This window comes from Ochotona curzoniae, unplaced genomic scaffold, assembly GCF_017591425.1.
Source record: "Ochotona curzoniae isolate NIBS_2020 unplaced genomic scaffold, NIBS_Ocur_1.0 contig_1274, whole genome shotgun sequence".
In the NCBI taxonomy this organism is placed as follows: Eukaryota; Metazoa; Chordata; class Mammalia; order Lagomorpha; family Ochotonidae; genus Ochotona; species Ochotona curzoniae.
In genome coordinates this window covers 274,801-296,392 of record NW_024465023.1, presented here as the reverse complement: position 1 = coordinate 296,392, position 21,592 = coordinate 274,801, and positions in this window count along the sequence as shown.

The following is a 21,592-nucleotide window of genomic DNA, read 5'->3' as shown; positions in this document are numbered from 1 at the left end:
GTTGAGAAAAGATCTTGTTATTGAGCACATATCAATGTTAGAAGGCATTGCTGTGATTTTATGTCATAAAACTACAGCTATTAAGTAACTGCTGTAATGCAATTTTATCGATTTTCTCCAAGGTAAAAAGCATAATAATCTTCCAGTATTTATCTACTATGAGAAATTGGTCTTTTAGAAAAATAAAGCCTTGGTGTAAATAAATAGGCTGCGGCATGAAGTGATTTCTTTTATTGTCAACATGCTTTATTTAGTCTTTTTGTTTATGTCACACTTACTAAATTTACATCTCAAAATAAAACAAATCTATTTTCTGTCACCTTCTTTTAACTGATCGTTGTTGTGAATTATATCAATTCCAAAGATCATTAGAGCTGAGCTTCTGAGAATGAACTAGGCAGAGCACAAAATGTACTGTATGTTTTCATTAAAGTTATGCTTCTACGTGGAGTGTTATAACGTACATTGAATGTTCCACAGATTTGCATAAAACTGGATGGCTGCCCTGCCATTTTCCCTACTTCCCGAAGAAACAATTTTCCTCTTGTACAGATCATTTACTTTTATTTAACTATTCTGTTTCTCTAAATAACATGTCTCTCTCAATAACCATTACTTCTTGATATTTTAATTCAGACATTATTAATTTACTTCCCACCATGGAAAATAAGCATTTTGTGTTCTGCCCTTTCCTAAATATTCTTGTATCTTAATTTAGATCTACATTACTATTTACCTTATTATGACAATGTAAATACTATTCATGAGTGAGCTTGATAGTACAATATGGTAATATTACGTATTTTTCATCCTGCTTTGATTTTAGTGGGCTCATTTTGGCACATTTGATTTTCAATGGCTCATGTTGCAAATGCCATATCTTCCCCATCACTGCTTCACTGGCTGAGCTGTCTTGGTGCCTATGGCACTGCTGGTATATGAGACAACCTCTTTACCTCACTCCTGTGTTCAGGGATTTCTTCATTGACAAGCATTGAAAAAGCATACATTACAGTGGCTTTTGAATACAGAATAGGAAACAGTAGACATATTTGGAAGATATCACCTCCTGATTGACTAGTAATTGGGTACAGAATTCTTTGTTAGTGTTAAAATTGATTTATTTTTATTGGATCAGACTTATGGAGAAAAAGAGAGACAGAAAGATCATCCATCTGCTGGTTCACTCTCCAAAGGGCCACAACAGCCAGAGCTGAGACAATCCAAAACTAGGAGCCAGAAGCTTCTTCTAGGTCTCCCATACAGGTGCAGGGTTCCAAGGCTTTGGCCCATCCTCCACTGCCTTCCCAGGCCACAAGCAGGGAGTGAATGGGAAGTTGAGCAGCAGGGATACAAACCAGCACCCATGTGCAATCCCGGCACTTGCAAGGTAACAACTTAGCCATTTAAGCCATTGCACCAGATCCTGGGTATAGAATTCTTGGTTAGAAGTAATATTTTTTAAATTATTCACTTGTTTTGAAAGTCAAAAAGAAAAAAAGAAAAAAAGGAAAAGATATACAAACAGAGATCTTCCGTCCATTGGTTCACTCCCCAAATGCTTGCCTGCAATAGTCAGGGCTTTGGGCCAGGCCAAAGCCAAAAGCCTAGAACTCAATCAGAGTCTCCCAGTTAAGTGGCAGGTACCCAAGTACACGGTTGTTTCTGCCTCCTCCCAGGCTGCACAGTAGAAAGAAGCTACAATTAGAAGTGGAACTAGTTCTCAAACCCAATATTTTGATAAGGGATGTGGGCAATCTAATTGCTGTATCAAACACTTGCCTCCTAGGAACAATGTGAAAAATATTGTTCTATAATCTTTCAGCTGGCAGTAATGCTGTTGAGAAGCCTGAATTATTCTAATTTCTAATTAGCATGTGACCTATTCATTCATTCATTCCTTCTTTCCTACTCTCCTCTTTGTGTTTCTATCACCTACTATTGAATATTGTTTATATCTAGGATCCTAAATTTCTTGTTAATGATTCCCATTGTGAGTTTATCCATTGTCTTATTTGCTCTATGAGGTGTTTTTCTCCAATTTGAAAATGAATATCTTTTGACTCTGAATACTTTCCGAGTTATTTCATTGATAATTTTGCCCATTTTGCCATTTTGCCCACGTGTTATCATCTCTCATCCTGGAGTTTCTACTAATTTGATTTTAGGCCTATAGGACTGGTCCAAATTGCCTCTGCTGTCTTCTTTTTCTACCTATTTCTCTGTTTTTAATATTACGTTCCAGTAGGGTTCATGAAATCCATTTCCCATTTATGCTAGTTTGGAAATGTTGAGATGCATATTTATCTTCAGAAATTTCATTTTAAAATAAATCTTTAAAAATTTTTTTTATTGGGCCCGGCGCGGTGGCGCAAGAGGTTAAGGTCCTCGCCTTGCATGCCCGGGATCCCATATGGGCGCCGGTTCTAGTCCCGGCAGCCCCGCTTCCCTTCCAGCTCCCTGCCTGTGGCCCGGGAAAGCAGTCGAGGACTGCCCAAGGCTTTGGGACCCTGCACCCGTGTGGGAGACCCGGAAGAGGCTCCTGGCTTCGGATCGGCATAGCATTGACCGTTGCGCTCACTTGGGGAGTGAATCATCGGATGGAAGATCTTCCTCTCTGTCTCTCCTCTCTGTATATCTGCCTTTCCAATGAAAAAATAAAAAAAATAAAAATAAAAACAAAATCCTCATGCTTTAAAAAAAATTTTTTTTTAATTTTAATAATCTTAGTTGATTAGGGTACAAAGAGTCAAGGGCTACAGGGTGAAAGTGGGTAATACCATTGTTTCCACACTATTATCATTTTTCCCTGTATCTGAGGTTAGGAGAGTAACAAAGGGAAAAGCCCTACCCAACCTCCCACCCATCCCCGGTCCCCAACAGAAGGCGTGCTCCAAGGGTCCTGCTCAAACAGTTTTGACAGTTCATCAAATCTTGCTCTTGTTCCATGCTTGTTGTATCTTCCCTAACAATGTTAATGATAGACTTTTAAGACGAATTTTATGTTGTTCTCCTTACTTCAAAGTCGTGGTATACTGAAACTCGCTTTTTCTTGTCCCCATAGACTGTTTTTAGACTCATTATTATGAGTTAAGAGCTTTCCTTAAATGACTGTTGTTTCTTGTGTCAGGCATTACTATCTAGTTGCAAGTTCTGTTCAATCAGAGCCTCCCATCTCCCAGATGAGTGATTGTATTAGGGCTGAGTGTGTAACCCCAGGCCAGTTCATCAGCAAACTGCTTCTTATACCTGGGATTACTGAAGTAGCAGGACAGGTATCTTGGCTTCCTGGCATAACCTTGGTCAACATATGGAGGAATGTAGCAACGTGTTAAGCACTGGATGTGATTAACTGCATCCATCACCTTCTCCTTAACTTCAGCTATTGTATTTCCTGTTTGTTTGGAGACTCTTATCTCCTTCAATTATTTTGACTTAGTTTCTGTGACTTTCAAGTAAAAGTTTTTTGACAGATACAACATGGCTCACATCACTTCTCTGCTTGAAAAATAGTGTAATTCATATCACCTATGAATACAAAAGATCATCATCATTTCACTTCAGCTTTCCCCTAATGGCTCATATACACTATGAGTACCAATGTGTCATGCAGTGTCCAATACAGCAACAGTAAGAATGTCTGATATGGGAAGACACAAAAATATCATCTGCAAGTAACAGTGATGACAAATTCACATTTTCTGGAAGGAGCATCTCATTGCCCTCAAAGATTCTATTCAGTTCCGGGTTAATTTGACAGGGAGAGACTGTGTCAAAGAGTGTTCTCCAATTTGTTATTTTTCCCCTTTCTGATTTCCTCTTGATGGCATACATATTAACGCCCCTTTCTAAGGCTTGTTCTACAGTTGACTTGCTTGTGGTAACAGTGTGAGCATTTCTTATTCATGATGTTCTTATTTCCCTGGTGCAACTGTTCTTAATCTTGAACATTTTTACATAAACACTATAAAGCTCATATTTCTTGCACAATTTTCTGTAACTCATTTAGCAGTTGGGAAATAACTTCTCAACTTGAGAGGCATGTCTATTATTTAGCGAATTCTGGGTTAGTTTTCTATAAGATAAATGAGGACTTAGAATCCTATAGCAATGTTATCTTTTTCCCCTTGAGCCATGTCTGACTGAGAAATACTTCTTAGTTTTTCAGTGCTTCTAAAGATAGCTGTCTCATAAACTTCTTCTTCCTAAAAAAATCAGATGTTTTTGGAAAGCAGCGGAAACTTTGTCTTACCCTGCTGTGCCCCACTGTGGCTGATGCTTTCACTACGCCCATAACAAGGGGTTGTGGAGGTCGGCATTGGCTTGGCAATGCTAAGAAACTCATATCTCACACCAGACTATGTGGCTTTGACTCCCAGGCTCAGTCTGATTCCAGCCAGCAGCTAATGTGGAACTGAGGAGGCAACAGTCACATTTCAAGTATATTGGTTCCTGCCACGAACACGGGAGACGTGGTGAGTTTGCAGCTCCTGGATTTGTACCAGCAGATAATGAGCTCACTCACTTTGTTTCTATATCATAAAATCAAAAAAGAAAAAAGTCAAGGTTGGGGTGGGAGTAGGGGAATGTATGGAATTACAATTCTATTGGAAACAATTTTGCCTGCCAAAAATACTTTCAGAGATTTGTACAACCGACTTAGTTGCTTTCTGCAACATTGGGAAAAGTGAGTTTACCACATTTATGAACCAGTTCCAGCATACACAAGCCTCTGGGTACGCTAATAGATTCCTGAATCTGGGGGACAAAGAAACTGTCATTCTTTAAGGTTTACGATCTATAGTAAGCGCCACAAATGTAAGAAATATGCTTCTATCTCATAGTCAAGAATTGCTTGTATGGACAGAATTTTAAAATAAAGACCAGCGCACCACCAAAAAGAGGTCGGAAGTTCAGAGGCCCTGGAAGGAAGGCCCAGGCAGCTCGCAAATATTAATTCCTGAGACTTAAGAGCCTGAGAAGATGCTTAATCCTTGACTGCCTTCTCTCTTATCCCTCTATTTTTTTCCATGGGATCCATGACCATATCCCATTTCTTCTTTCAAACATTGTGGAGAGCACCTCAAAATATCCAAAATATCCCAAATCTATCCTCAAAATATCCAAAAGGTGAAACAACAAGGCATTTCTTTAAACCTACACTTTCTTCTTTCTTCAGCTACAAGAAAGCAAGCTGCCAAAGAGTGAAATCTGTAAACCAGCATGACATTTCAAGGAATGGAAATGTCTACGAAGTTGGGTGCCCCAGCAGGGTTGATGGTGACGTGATCTGAAGGCTGCAGTGCTATGAAATGCCAATGTGGCGGACAGTACGAGTGATATGGAAGAGAAGGTTGTACAAGATCATCACAAAGTCTTTTGCAGTTGCAACATTTTGCATGATATGTCAATAGGGCTGTGCCCTCTTGAAAGCACTTTCTGTTCTTGTTCATTTTCAAAGGGGGAAAAACCCCTTATTTTGTGAAGAGGCGTTAGTGAAGTTCTCACTTAATAAAGTACAATAAGTTCCTCCCCTTCAAGCTCTCCATTACACCTCTCCCTCCCCAGGGACAGTGGAAGGTTAACTTGACTAAACCCTATAATTCCAAGCTTCCTTGGCTTAATATTCTTTTTTTTAAAAGGTTTATTTATTTTATTAGAAAGTCAGATATACAGAGAGGAGGAGAGACAGAAGATCTTCCGTCCACCAATCTGAAACCAGGAGCCAGGAGCTTCTTTTGGGTCTCTCATGTGGGCCCAAGTGGGCCCAAGGCTTTGGGCCATCCTCAACTGCTTTCCCAGGCCACAAGCAGGGAGCTGGATGGGAAGTAGAGCTACCAGGACATGAACCGATGCCCATACGAGATCCCAGTACATGAGGCTACTGCGCGGAGCCCCTCTTGGGCTAACATTCTTATACGGGGTTAAGAACTCTGAACAGCTATACAGGCACTCTCTCATCTTGTTTTTTTCAGGAGGATTTTATTCTTGACCTTCAACAGTTGAAATAACTCAACAACAAAATGCCAAGGATTTTGCAGTGGCTGTTTTCTAGCCCACACTAGTTGAATTTCTTGGCACACAGCTTTCATCAGAACTTCCACTGTGACATTGAGCATGCTTAAAGACAAGCATTTTTTGTTTTGATTGACATAATTTTTCATTTATAGAGTACACAATTATAAGCTGATCCATATATACAATGTGTAATGATCAAATCACTGTAGTTATCACTTCCAGCTTCTTAGACTTTTGCCATTTCTGTATGTTTATAGCCTTTAAGCTCCTCTCTTATTGTTCTTTATAAAACAAAGTTACTGTAAGTTTTAGGTAGCCTACTTTGCTGTAGTAGAACTAATTCTTTCTCCTCAACTTTCACTTTGGAATGGTGTATGGGGAGATGAAAACTGGATTTATGCTTCAATATCATTAGATAATCTTCTGTTAGACATTTTTTCTGGAGGTTAAAACTGTTCCAGTAAAAGCACTTGGGTTTTGCTCATCTCTGAAGTCACTCTCAAAACCAGTTTATTGAAAAGGGGGACTATAAATATGGCCAAAGTCATTTTTTTCTCTATTCACTGCTTTCAGTCAGATGCTGTCATAGCTCTCTTCTCTGGCAAAGAGTGAAGCACTTAATGGATAGCTTGGAAGGTTTCATTACCTTCTGATGGGTTTCAGTTACTCTGTGAGAAACCCAAGTTAAATTTCAGACTTGATTGCTACTTAGCTCATTGTTTCACTGCCCTGAAAATAATGAGTTATGCTTGCTACTCATGGGAAGGAGCTTAATCAACACTGGGACATGGATTTTCTTTTTCCCATCCCACTTCCAGAATTAACTAAGATGGAGGCAGGCAAAGAAGAGGGCAATTGAAAGAGAAAAGATCATCACATGTCATCTGACTCATGAGAGCAAGAGTAGGGGAATACAATGTAGACCAGAATGCTGGATGGATGTGGCCAGGAACCAAGGAATGTGAGCAGCCTTCAGAAACTTTTTTCTGAAATCTAGAGAAGGGCTTAACCCTGAAGTTAGCTTGACTTTGTCCCTTAAGATCATTTCAGACTTCTGACCTCCTGAGTCATAATAAATTCATGCTGTTTGAAACGAAGTTTGTGGAGATTTATTACAGCAGCAGTGTGACACTGAGTGCTACTTCTTGGGTGCTTGTTGGCACCAGGCACTGTGAGGTTATGTCCATGTTACAATGAGGAAACTTGAACATGGCTACACAACTGCTATGGGCACTGACTCCGAATTCACAGTCAACCCTCAAGCCCAGGGTGTTCTTACCATGTAAAATGTCAGAATTCTGGGGCCAACACTATGATTTGATGGGTGGGGCCTCCACCTGAAGCACAGGAATCCCGTATGGGCACTAGTTCACGTTCCTGCTGTTCCACTTTCAATCTAGTTCTCTGATAATGGCTTGTGAAAGCAGTAGAGGATGCCCCAAATACCTTAACTGCTGCATCCACGTGGGAGACACTGATTGAGTTCCTGGCTCCTCTTTGCAGTCTGACCCACTGATGGTCTTTGTAGCCATCTGGGGAGTAAGCCAGTGGACAGAAATAGTTTTTCTCTGTGTGTCTGCCTTTCCCTTTTTCTTTGTAATTCAGACTTTCAAGATGAATAGTTGCTTGAAACAAAAGTAAGAAATATGCCATTCTCTATTAAAAGATATGATGAAGGTCTCTTGGGGAAATGACTTAATGCAGGGTTAGAGTAAGAAAGACAAGATGAACCTAGAACATCTTGCAGTTCTAGAGAGCAAGGTGATAAAAAGAATGAGGGCTATCAAGGTGATAGAAGAACAAACCTGAATATTCTCACAATGTCAAAACTTGGAAAAATCTAAGCAGCATAGTGTTAGGTTATAACCCAAAGTAGACAATAAATATCCATGTATCCATATTGATATAATACTTAGATTCCCCTTCCCAAAGGTAGTTTAATCTTCCTCTCACCTCAGTGGGCACTAGATTTAGTGACTCATTGTAACAAATACAATATGGAAAAAGAAAAGTAGTAACTTCTCAGTGGAGAGAAGCTGACAGATAACAACTTATCTAGGTTACCAAGACTAGTATCACTTGTGCTAAGGCACATGGGCGTCATGCATACTCACTGATGTAATGAGAAGAAGGCTGCTTCACCTCTTGGATTTTTCTTCCCCTAAAAGTCATACCTCCATTTTGAACTATGAGAAAACGTCAGAAAAATCCAAAATGAGGAGCATTCTAGATAACACCTGACCAAGAGTCTTCAAAACTATCAAGAGGAAGGGAACTTTGAGAAATTGTCACAGACGATAGAATACAAGAGGCATGAGACCAAATGCAGTGGTATCCTGATCGGGATATTGGATATTGGCAGAAAAACAGGTAAAATCCAAATGAAGTCTAGGCTTTAGTTGATGGTAAAAATAAATAAACAAGCAAAGGCTGTCAGCATTTTTAGCTATGGATATGTTTTTATGATTTTGCTTTCAAACCTTGAAACTCTCCTATTATGGTATGCAGCTTGAATCCGAAGATAGTAGAGTACTGTAATGGTATTTTTTAAAGGCTTGCCAATATCTCAGGGTTTTATGGATTTTCATGAAAACTGTTGAAAATTCTTAATTAGTAATGATTAATACTTGGATCTATTATTCAATTGTACTATAGTTCAAAAACAATGAAACCGACAGAAAACATTTTCAGACTCAGCATCAATTGTAACAACAGATGACGTTCCTAAAGGGCATTTTCTTTTCCAAAGTGCTCCTACCCCTATTTTTCTGTAGAGCATCACAAAATCCACTGAGGCTGGTGTTAGAACAAAGCTCATTCATCTAGCAGTGGGATGGGGATGAGCTGGGCCCTCACCCTTCACGTTATTTTGAGTCCTTAAAAAGGATCGGTGCATCGGTGCATCGCTGTTTAAGGATGCCAGTGCATCGATGATAACTGCACTAAGTACAATCAACTTTTTTCTCCTTAGCTGTGACACATGCAACACATGCATCTAAGTAGCAAAAAAAAAAAAAACCACACCCAATTGTTTATTATGATAGAAAATGAAGCAAGATTTAAACCAATAGTGGCCACCTTATGATTTATAAAAGAAAAAGGACTCATTGTAAGGCAAATAGAATCATTGTATTCTGTAATAGCAAGATGTGAGATCAAACCTCTCTCATGATATGGTTTTAAAGGGTGGGAGAATCCCAATACCTATAAAACTGCGTCACATAATACAATGTAATTAATGATAAAAAAGTTGTAGTACCCTAAACAGTATCTTGTACAAAAATCGGTAGTCAGTAATTATTTTTCAAGAATTATCCAATGTAGTGAATCAGGGCAGGGAGTGAGTTTTTGGACACACACTTCCAGACTTCCAATCTCTGCAACTTACTAGTTAGAATGCTTAATTGGAGTGATAAGTTTTACACAGCTGTTGTATTAGAAATGAGAAAAGGTATGTCCTTTCCCTAACATACTGTCTAGTACTTAGCAATCATCTTTTTGCTTAGAAGAATGTCTAGTTTTCCTAGTTCACAGAATCTACATTTAAATGCCTCCTTTTCCCTAGAATAGAAAATGTCAACCTTGAGATTTGTTCTTTCTTCAAACTTCCTGTCAGCCAACACTTTCAAAATTATTGTACCAAAGAATTGCTTGCTTAATGCTCATAAAGCCACTTCTTAGGCTATTTACTTGGAAATGAATTCCACGGAGGGGAAAACATCAGGCAATAGAGCAGGAGGAAAATTTCCTCTAAATACGATATCAAGGAGGTGGTACAAGTTTGAGGCAAAGGTGCTTCTGATTAAGAACTGCATGCCTTTCAAATAATATTGAAAGCCATTTGAAGCAGAACAGTGTGGACAAGACCAATTTGTCACACAATCTGAAGATGTACAGGTGTAAGTATCACTTCCAAACATATTCGGCATTTGCCTTCACACATGAAAGGAGCTGTATTCCCATAACCATGGTTCCTAGGTACTGCTCAGATACTCATAAAGTGAAAGAGAAGAGTGAAGAGTCAACTACATGTATTCATAATACAGAGGCTAGTAATCTTCTGAACTTTCCACTTGCTTTGAAGGTTTAGATTTGCACTGACACTGATCCAGTTATTTCTGCATCTGTATTTCACCTTTAACAGGACTATATCTTGAACAAGTAGATAGTAATGTCTTCTCATCCGTGATAGCAACAGTTCTCACAGATAAAGTATACTGACTAATAGTAAGACACCTGGAATAATTATAGGAGTAGGTTATGAGAATAAGAAAGGAAAAGCAATTAAGCACAACACATAAATCTTAAGTAATACAAATTACAGTGTTCGTGAGGAGGTACATAATTCTTTTAAAGACCAAATACAGGGATTCTTCCTCAGCATAAAGAAGTGAAACCAAAAAGCAGAATTGTGTTGCTGCACGGTTAATGTGTCATTCGGTGCACGAGCATGCAGCTAACTGAATGCCGATTCCAGCACCTGGCTGACTCTTGTCCTTGTTATGGTTTAATACCACCTGGTGATAGTTGTCTACTCCAATTTGAATAATAGGAACCTCTAGGGCCTTCTCAAAAAGAGTTAGATGGCATATATAGCCCTAGCTCTACTGCAAAAATTAAAATGTTTAAGTCTTTTGCCAGCCTCATTTTTTAATTTCTTTACAGTTAGCCCATTGTGACTTTATTCTTCTACGATCAGTTCTTTAGCCTTTGTAGTGGATGCATTTTGTTTTCCCTCCCTACCGCCTATTTCTCACTCTCCACCTCTCAAACAACCCCATTTTCATTGGCATTTCATGACTTTTCAGACACTTGCTTTTCTGCAGACCTATCAGAAACCAGTTAAAACATTTCGTCTTCTTAGCCACAGCAATCTGTTCCTGGATGGACACCTGACCCATGTCTGTCCAATTCTGGGAACTCTGAAATCCACTGTCGCTTCTTAAGGACTCTGTGGTATATATACACGTTAAGCCTGGAACATCTGCCGTGATTTTTTCACCATAGAGAAAGCCTGTCTGGGAAGCATTCTGACTGTTGAAGAGCTTAGAGAATTAAAGAGATGGAATGGGGCTCTGCTCAGCCCACACCTAGAGCATGGCAGTTGGTTAGGTAAACCTTCTGCCTCCACTACAGACTTAGCAGATCTTTTTTCCTCTAATTTCAAAGGCAGAAATTATTCAGCAAGAACTTAATTGACTCCCCCATCATGACATTTACAAACCAAATTTGCAATGGCAACTGTTTAGCATTAAGCTGCATGCCTTTTTTTTCCAATTAGGAGAAAATGATTATTTTCCTTCCTTCTAACCCTGCCCTTGGAAGGCAGAAGTAATTTAAAGTGTTGGTCTCTTAGCAACCAGAGCTGATTCACATATTTAGTGCAGATAGTAGATATGCTTTTCTAAAAAGATTTGAAGTTACTATCTAAGCTTCCCAGAGAATGCTTTTCAATGTACTTAAATATTATAAAGTAAGCCATTTTAATAGAGATAAGAGTCCTCTCATCTCAGTCATCATATTCTAGTCTTCACGACCATTAAATCTATTTCAAGGGTCTTGACTGCCCACATTTACCAAGGGGCAATAGTAAAGTACCTATTTGCTTGTTTTAATTCAGGGATTTGCATTCTATTTTAGTCTTCTCTGGCACTCACAATGAGATTAGAGTAACCTAATTCATTACAACCCTTGGTTCTTCCTGTCACTATAGCACTTGAAGTGCAAGTACATTCTGCCTAAAGACCTGCTGCCTTGCTCAAGATTCAACTTTTAAACTCCTTATGAGTCACAACCTTGACTGAAAAATCTCTGATCACAGCCAAGGTTATAAACTACTGTAGTAGCAGAAGCTCTTCAAAGTGGCACAGTACAGTGTTTGCAGGAAATTCAGTTCTGGCAATGTGTTTCTTTTACTTTGCCCCCTTTTCCAGGCCAGAAATACCAATTCACATAATTGCTTTCAACATACATCAGTGAGAAGAAGGTCAAAAGTCCTTGAGTTTGATTTTCCGGTTTACCCCGTAGGCTCCAACACTTAGTCAAGGGCTTACAAAGCAATGGAATTGGATTTCTTTTATTTTCCTTCAAATAACAAATGTTAGAAATGCTTGGTCAGCAGTTTAAGAAAATTAACAGAACCATCTTAGAGGCAATGTGCAAAAGGCACAAATAGTGCAGAGAAAAGTAATTTCAAACAAGCTTAAGGATAGAACTCAAACCTGGAGAAAATTCACCAGCGAATAAAGTTTTTCCCAGAAGTTGGAGGCTTCTGTGATTATTATAGGATCTTTGAGCTTGGTTCAGTCATCTACTCCCCTATTTCTTCTAACGGCATTTCCCACTTACCTCCTTGCTGATACTGCTAATAGTAGTGAGACTCAGTCCACTTTTGTTCTCTTTTGGCTCAACCAGCTGAAATTATTAACTATTTTCAGCATAATTCCAGACACATTACAGACATCCATTGAATAATGTCATAAACAGATTCATCTTTCTAAAATATTAGTGAGACATGCATCTTTAATGTATCATCTTCTGATGTAACATACCAAATGATCATAAAGCATAAACATAGAGTTGAACAAATTGTTGAAAAACATCAGTATGTCTTCCCTCCCTATCAAAATGTAGAGTGACATCTGTTCCTTAGAAGTCCTCCACCTGTCTCTTCATAATCATAATGCCAACTTACTATCTACTACTATCCAACTATCTACTATCTACTAACCACTATCTTGGTTCTTATACTACATAACAAGAATATAATGTGACCTGCTTTTGAACTATGCATCAGGGGAATCATAGAGTACACAGGTTTGCTTTGGGTCAGCCTTTTGTGTTGAAGATTTATCTATGTTATAGTATAAAGGGGTAGTTCATTCACTTCCTTGCTGTACACTAAGTTGTGGATTTGTTTATTCGTTGTATTATTGAATTGCTTGTGTTTGAAGCTTCTACTAATCAAACCACTGGGACTGTTCTAGGAGATGCTTCCTGGTGCAGGTAAGAATGTGTTTTTGTGGGATAAAGACACCAGAAGAGGGATTGCGAGGGAACAGACCATACGTGACTTCAGCTGTTAGCTGTTATTCAAAAGTGATTTCCATCAACAGGGCAAGAAAGTTCCTTGCTAACATTTACAATGCCATGTATTTTAAACATTTTTCTATCCCGCTACCTGTGTATCATCATGTATTTTAATTTTGGCATTCTGGTGGATATGGAGTGGCATCTCACTGTGTTTTAAGTTTGCATTGATCTGATTAACAACGGGATTATATTTTCTTATAATACTATTCTAATTCCCTCTATTGGGAACTATTTGCATGTTTAGGTGGATTTCCTATTTTTCCCTTACATTATCTTTCTCTTAAAATTTTGCAAAAGGTCTTTATATATTGACTAGAAGATAGTTTTGAATTATCTAGTTAACACTCACCAGCAGCTGGAGCAACCAACCTTTATACACGTACTTTATGGTCTCAGTTTCCTTGGATATTAATTGTAATTGGCCACCTATAAAATTGAAAAGGATTAATTTGCTCAAATTTCTTTAATTTTTAATGTACCTATTATTTTATACCATATGGATCTAGTGTCAATATTTTCTGTCCCATTTGTATTGCTAATAAAGTTTACTTAGCAACTATTTTATCAGTTGGAAGTCTGATAGTCCATTTTATTTCCTCAAGTGCCAGTTAAATTATATTGTTCTGTGGTATCATTTATAACATGCACAATATTAGAAGAGACAACACTCATATTGATTAGTACATAGGAACTCAAGAGCATTAATTATTATTCTCTTTCTAAATAGCAATATTATCTTCTGAGGTCCTGATTCCTTACATTTCTTTCTTGCTAAACTTTCAGAAATTGGAAGTTTATTCTTATTAATCAGGGTATTTTATTTCATCTAAAATATTGCATAACTGTACTTTTGTGAAAAAAGCTAGGAGAGAAATTCTCACTTATATACAATTAATAAAAACACATCTTAGTATTTCTCTAAAGATCCTTGTAGCTTTGCAAGCACTTGTCCTACTTTTCTTGCTTTGGAGTTCTATCAAAACAGGAAGCATTTATCTGGCAATAATATTGGTTCTCTAGAGGGCTAGATTTAATAAAGGGACCCTGCCTCTTGTGCCTACACAATAAATTACAACTGGATAGTCAAATAAATGAAACCATAACTCACCTCTCAGTAAATTACACATTTCTGATCATTTTGCATTTCCCAAAGCTAAAAATTTGCAGGACTAAATTTTTTAAATTAACAATTAGCTGTAGCAAGCAATTTCAGGCAATGATCCCTAAGGATAAATAAGTTCAATAAAGAAGGCCATTTCTTCTGTTCCACCTCCCCGCAGATGGCCTCTGTTTGCTTTGGAGCACACCTGGAGCAGAGTAACAACAAGCCAATTATTGATGCCTCACTGGCATCATCTGCAACTGTGCTGAAGGAAACTTATAGGTGCCAAATCTCCATTAATACTTATTTCCCCGTGTCATCCTTTTAGGTATTTGAACAAACATAAACACTCCATGCGCTCACAGATACCATCAGTCTGAAAACAAGACAGAATCATTTCATCACAAGTGATTTTTAGACAATCGAAGGTTCAGCATCTTCAAACTGAAGAGCTATGAGACTAACATCTAAAGTATTTTAGTGCTTTTTCTATTGTAATAATTTAGTGCTTTTTCCAAGGCATCAGAATTTTTTTGAAGTGTTACTTCTTTTTATTATTATCATTTTATGATACAGTTCCATAGGCTCTGGGATTTCCCCTATCACGTCCCCAATTCACTCCCCCCTCACTGAGTTCCCCTATATTATTACTATAGTATAGTTCTTCATTCACAATTATATGTCCGCCATTGTGGACATGGACAATGGCAGAGAGTCCAGCATCCTATTGTCAAGATATAGTAAACAGTTTCATTGGGAGTCCATCTTGCCCTCGTATGGTGTGCCCCCTCTGTCCCGGCCTTTGTATAAGCTGGTGGATGTTGTGTAGGTTTGTGATGACTGAGTGACTAAGTGAGATATTATGTAATCACATGTCAATGATCAAGAAAAATAGCTGAGAAGTTACAATTAAGGGGTTTTGTCATTCTTTAATCATGAGAGCAAATTAACACAGATTAAGCAGGATGTTACTAGGGGATGTAATCTTATGGAGCTACCACTATAAATGTGGCTCATCATTGAACATTAGACGTCATTGAGTCATTAGTTCACTGTATGTAAAGTGCTTAAAATGGTGTGTTGCATTTTGTGGGCATAAGATTCGTTCTTGTTAACATATCACGCTAATTGGAATGCTTACTGTGGAAATAAGTATTAGAATCAGTATTTTAGTAAATCAGCAATATAAATAAATGTATAACCTTCTTTATAAAGAACAACACAAAGCAGCAGCAGGAGAGGGAGGATTGTTATTAAAACTGGTTTCTGTGAAGATTGCAAAGACCTCATTTACAAGAATGTTAGAAAGTATGTTGGGTTCAAGTCAATTGTTCACATTCAGAAATTAGCTCAGTTGCCTATGAGGCTGTTTACCAACAAACCACCAGTAAATCCAGCCAAAATAAAGAAAAGAGATCCATTGGCTGAAACCCATGGAAACTATGGAAATGCAAACAAGCAGCAATGGATAAATCACTTTCTAGTTTTGATCAGCAAGACTTCTTAGAGCCTCCATGAGGCTTCAACAACTTCATGCTCAAGAAAAGACTTTCAATTTAGTTCTGTTAGAGAGGGTTGTCAGAAGGGTCAGCAGAGAAGCTTTTGCTAAGAGGAACATCCATGGGACAACTGAACCCAGACTGGACCCAGTCTACTGCACATCCTGGCAATTATGGGAACCAGGGCAGGGGAGGGGCTTTGTGGGGGTTATTACAGATTGCTCCGACTAGGCTGCAGCTCCCACTGGTTTGCGTGAGGGCCAAGTGTGTGATGGCAGGATCGGACTGGGCTACAACACCCTTGGTTTGTATAGAAGACGGGGCTGGAGGTAGAACTGACCCAGCAATTGTAACTACCAGCATGTGCATTCACTGATTGGGACGATAGACTTTGCTGGACCCTGTATTGGCAAGCACATAAAAGAATCAGGTCTGGGATTGCCTCAAATGAAGTTTCTCAGAGGATCTCCCCCAAATGAATTTCTGGACTCAGAACCCCACCCATGGAGAGATTTGTAGGTTACATGGTCTGACCATGAAGTGCATGTGTCATAACTGGGTCTCCTCAGTGGCTTAGATGGAGCAGTGGACAGCATATCCAGGTGCACATGCAAGATATGGCAGTCCATTGGAGTCTGAGAGGACACCTGGTACCATAACAGAGGATGGAGGACAGAACAAATTGATCAATTCCTCCAGGCAAGTGTTAGCAGTGGATATCTGGGCAAACAGAGACTTTTAAGGTGGACTGTGTCAGCCAGTGGATTCTGGAGAGCTGCATATTTTCAAGAGACTAGAGCAGTTACCATGAGAGCAGGTTCCTGGAAAGCAAGGCCACTCCTCAGTTTTTCCTTCTTCAGCTCATTCCTGCTTGCCCTGCTTTCCACCATGCTTTGACACAGAACAAAAAGGTCATTCTAGACATAGTTGTCTAGATCACAAGTTCAACAAACTTCTTTATAAGTGACATAGTCTCAGGTGTTCTAACAATGGCCTTTAAGGCTAGGCCTGGTGTCCAAAAATCAGCTGCGGTGGCATCCCCTGGGAACCTTTCGAAATGTAGACTCCCAGTTCATACTTCAGATCAACTGACTCAAGAGAAACTGAGAAAGCACTGCTATAAGACAAAGGAAAAGACACATTCTTTTTTTTATATAAGTTTTGGACATTTAATTTATGTATTTGAGAGGCAGAGAGAGAAAGAAACTGTATGCTTCCATTGCTGGCTCACTCCTCAAAGGCTAGTGATCATTGAGGCTGGACCAGAACCCAAACCAGGGGATTGCTAGGAACTCCATGTGAATCTCCCATGTGGGTAGGGGAAACCCAAGTGCCTGAGCCATCACCCGCTGCCTCCCATGGTGTGTATTAGCCTAAAGCTGAGGTCAGGTGCAAGAACATAAAAAAGGTATATTAATTTTAAGCCATGAAGCAGAAGGTTAATAGACACAATTATCCAGAGATGAGTGCCAGAGTCGTTGAAATTCAAAGTTGTAAGTGAAGAAGAAACTAGATGGGAATGAAGAACCCAGCAGTTTCTGTCTTCATAGAAACATCAAGATGGACTTGCCTGCAGTGAATGAAAGCTGGGTTTGTTTCCTGTTTGTTTCCTGCAGGTAATGCCTTCCAGAAGCTTGGGCCCCAAGCTGTGGAGTTGGTTGCCGTCTTATTGAACGGTGAGTGGAGTAGCCACAGCTTGCATTCCTGATGGGCATCTGTTTCAGTGAGCCTCGAACATATTTCACATATTTAACCAATTCACAGAATCACAGAAGACAACAACTGATGCATACACAGATAGGAAGGGAGTCAGACATGTGCAATTGAGGCTTGACTAAACTGCCAGTGCTGTGGGAGTGGCAATAGAGCATAGAATTCAGACATATGAGTCCACAGAAAGGTCTGCAGGATTACGTGTGGTTTTTAATGACAATGTATATATACACTGTCACACACAACCAGTTTTACAAACAGAATTTAGAAAACAATACAAAGACGTGTGTTGGCTTTCAGTAGTGACTCTCCTATCCCTGGATGAAGCAACATGGCCATCATTCCTGAACCGTAGCACATACTGCTTGTGGACGTGAAGGGAATACATTTGAATGAAGCAGACATGTGTTGTGGACCTTTCCCAGGGATTGTCTAAGAGGAAGGTCAGATTTCAGACTAATTTGACCCTCTGTGAGCAGCTTCATTACATCTGGTCCTCAACTGCTAGAATCAGCAAGGTCTGTTCCATTCCATGCACACAGGTTAGGAAATATGAATATCTTTCATACAGTCTCAATCTCCGTGTGCCTTGTAAAGCAAGAGATTCTTGCTGATGGTGACTCTAACTGTAAAGGTACACTATATATATTTGTTGTATTACATGACCCATCTGCCTTGCCAAAATCACAAAGAGTAAAGCTAAATACTTTATCTGCTGATAAAATGAAGAATTAGATTCATTGAGCTAAGGAGTTTTGTGCCCATGTCTTTTGTGGTACTTTATGAAGTTCTGGGTAGATTCTGACTATCCTCAAGTTTACTCAAAGAACTGACTTTAGAATATAACTACTCTAGGCCCAGCGTGGTGACCCAGGGGCTAAATCCTCGCCTTGCATGTACCAGGATCCCAGTGGGCACCGGTTCATATCCTGGCTGCTCCACTTCCCATCCAGCTCCCTGCCTGTGGCCTGGGAAAGCAGTTGAGGACGGCCCAAAGCCTTGGGACCCTGCACCTGCGTGGGAACCTGGAAGAGGCTCTGGGCTCCTGGCTTTGGATCAGCTTAGCTCTGGCTGTTATGCCACTTAGAGAGTGAACCAGAAGGTCTTTCTCTCTGTCTCTCTTCTTCTCTGTAAATCTTAAAGAAAAAAATAAAGAATTCAGAATATAACTGCTGTGTAAGACCCCTCCACCACCCCAAAACAGCAGGAACACTGCTTTTGCATCAATTTCCTTTCACTTTCTACTTTAGTAACATTACTTCAGCTACATTTTAAAAATTAAGTTTGGCTAGACTGAATCATGCTATTATTGCTGCCCTTATAATAACAAGCCTCTTACTGTCTACCTCTACAGGAAACAAGTAGCTAAAGTCAGAGTGGGAACATTGGAGAAGTAGTGAAACCACATTTTGGACATTTAGTGTATGACTGAAAAGAGTTACTTGGCATTTGATGTAAGTTGCTCAACCACATGGGCATGTTAATGGGTAAACGAAGTTTAAAGCAAACTTAACTAAAAATATTAAGTTCTACTGAACAAATCGATTAAAGTGAGGGCTTGGTGCAAAAGAAGATGTGTATTGGATTGAGAAAGACAAGTAAATCAATTCTAAAATTTAGCAAGGAAAATGGATAGGCATTATGGGTTTTCAGGACAGGCATAGTGTTATGGATTTTGTAGTCAGGAACATATTAAAAACACATGCATATCTGAGTTGTAAAACTTATTTAAGAATTTTTTAAAATGAAAATAAATCAGTGACATGTTTATGCACATATATATTTGAAAATATACAGGGAACTTCCTGAAATAGAAGAATTCAAGGCACTGGAAATTGATTCAAATCGGATTGGACAGTGTAGATACTGGAAATCATTGTGTAAGTCTTTATAAGAACAGGATATTTTCCTTTTAAAAACAGCCAACTTTAATCTTTTCATTTTTTAATCTTTTCATTTAGTTACCTCCACAGAGCATACTTATATATAAGACCATTATTTCACATTAACTAAGGTGAATGGATTATTCTGAAAGAAAAGGGAAATTTTAAAAACCCATTGTTTCTACTAGAGCTTCATTTACAAAGGCACACAATTATCGGATGTGCCCCTTTCCTCTTGAATTTATTCACTGTGAGACTCTGAGGTGTTTTTATGACAGAATATGAAAAATAGTGGGAGCATACTTTAACAACGTTTTTTGGTGAAAGTCATATACTTTTGTAAATGGAAGTTATGAGTCTAGAGAGAACCATCTAGGATAAGGATTGGTTGTTGTGCCCATGTCTTTCACTTGTTGCCTGATGTGGGCTCTCGTCTATTGCCTTTGAGGTATGGAACATCCGAATTCGCAGCTGTCATAAGACTGGGAGAGGCTGGTTCAGGATTTCAGGTCTCCATTTCTTAGGAACTGAGTTGAATGAATTGGTAATTCCCACCCCATCTGCCTCTTATATAATTGTTCTTGAATGTGGGGGTGCAGTTCATAAATATTATGGGGCATCACTCACTCCCCTGATTAGGTTGTGTTAGATGACAAGGGGTTTTGTGGACAGAATTGAAGTTCCCAATGAACTCTCCTTGAGTTCATAGCAGGGCAGATTGTCCTGGATGGGCCTGACTTCACCAAGATATGTCCTTCAAGGGAACAGGGCCCTTCCCGGGAGAGGAGACTTGCCGGAGAACAACCATGCTGTGAACTGCCTATGGTGGAAGCCACAGAGCAAAGACCTATGAGTATCCTGTGGGGCCCAAGAGCATATCTTGACAGTAAGATATCCAACATGCTGAGTCCCACAGCCACAAGGAAATGAATTCTACCAACTAGTGGAAGATAGGTCTTTACTGGGGGAGGAAGCAGTCGGATTCGTGAGGAGTCATCCATGGCAGATGAGTGAGGCCCCAAGAGAGAAGTCAGGCATGCCACACTGAAGCAACCCCCAGAAACCCCGTGAGAATACACTGGCATCATTTTAAGCTGCTGACTTGGCAGAAGTTTGTTAAATGGCAATAAAAAATAAACAGACTCGTATATGCACATGACTTGCTTGCACCACCCCACAATGATTTTAAGATTACTAGTAGCAAAACAGCCCACTGGATACCCGTCTATCAGAGCCATGAGCAGACTTCTTAAATGTTGATGTGGTGCACCTCAAAATACTACATCCAAAGTAAGCAATATCCTGTATGTTGAACATGTAAAGTGTGTCTGTTGCTTAGCAACCAAGCATCTAAAATGGCTATCCCGGCACTCCTCCTTCTCTTTTCCTCTCATTCTGTCAGATGTCTACCTATTCAACAGGCTGACATACACTCAGACAAAGCAGCTCTGTGTAATTAGAACCAACAAGCTTTGTGTGTGGGAGACTAGTTCAGCTTGGCTCTGAAATTGATTAATGTTTTGACCTTGGGAAAGAATAAATACTTTTTGGGTTCTTGGCTTCCGCATCTTATGTATTCCCAGCATGCTCAGGACAAAGGAGTATGGAAGAATTGCTCAAGTTTCAAGGACCTCTCAAACTCTCTATGGACTGTGAAATGGGCATACGCCCTGGGCTTAAGGGCTGGGAAACATTCCTCAGGATTCTTGCCATCTAGACTAGTTATCATAAAAAATATTAACATGTGCAAGAAATTAGTTTTACTCTTCATGTCAGGGGACTAAATGGTCAGGGAAAGTGTGACTTTCTGAACATCATAGGAAAGTAATTTCTAAGATGTTTATTCATTTATATTCATTTGAAAGGCAGAGTGACAGCAGGAGAGGGGGAGGAAGGAAAAGAGAAATAGAATTGGTTTTCCATCCATTGATTCACACTGTAAATGCCTACAGTAGCCACAGTTGGGCCAACCCAAAGTCAGGAGCTGGAACTCAATCAGGTCCTCATGTGTGGCAGAGACCCAAGTACTTGAGCCATCACCTGCTGCCTCCCAGGGTATTATTTACAGGAAGCTGGATTGGAATTGGAGGAGCTTGGACTTGAACTGTGCGCTGAACCCTAACACCCTGCCTGGGAGGTCATTTTGATTCAACATAAGGACATCATCAGGAAGCAGAGGTGAAAGACCCAGTGGATGCTGACCTCCATAGATGCTTTCAATATGCTATCTCCCCTGATTCATAACCGATCTATGAAGCAGGGCTATGATGATTCCTTATGGAGGT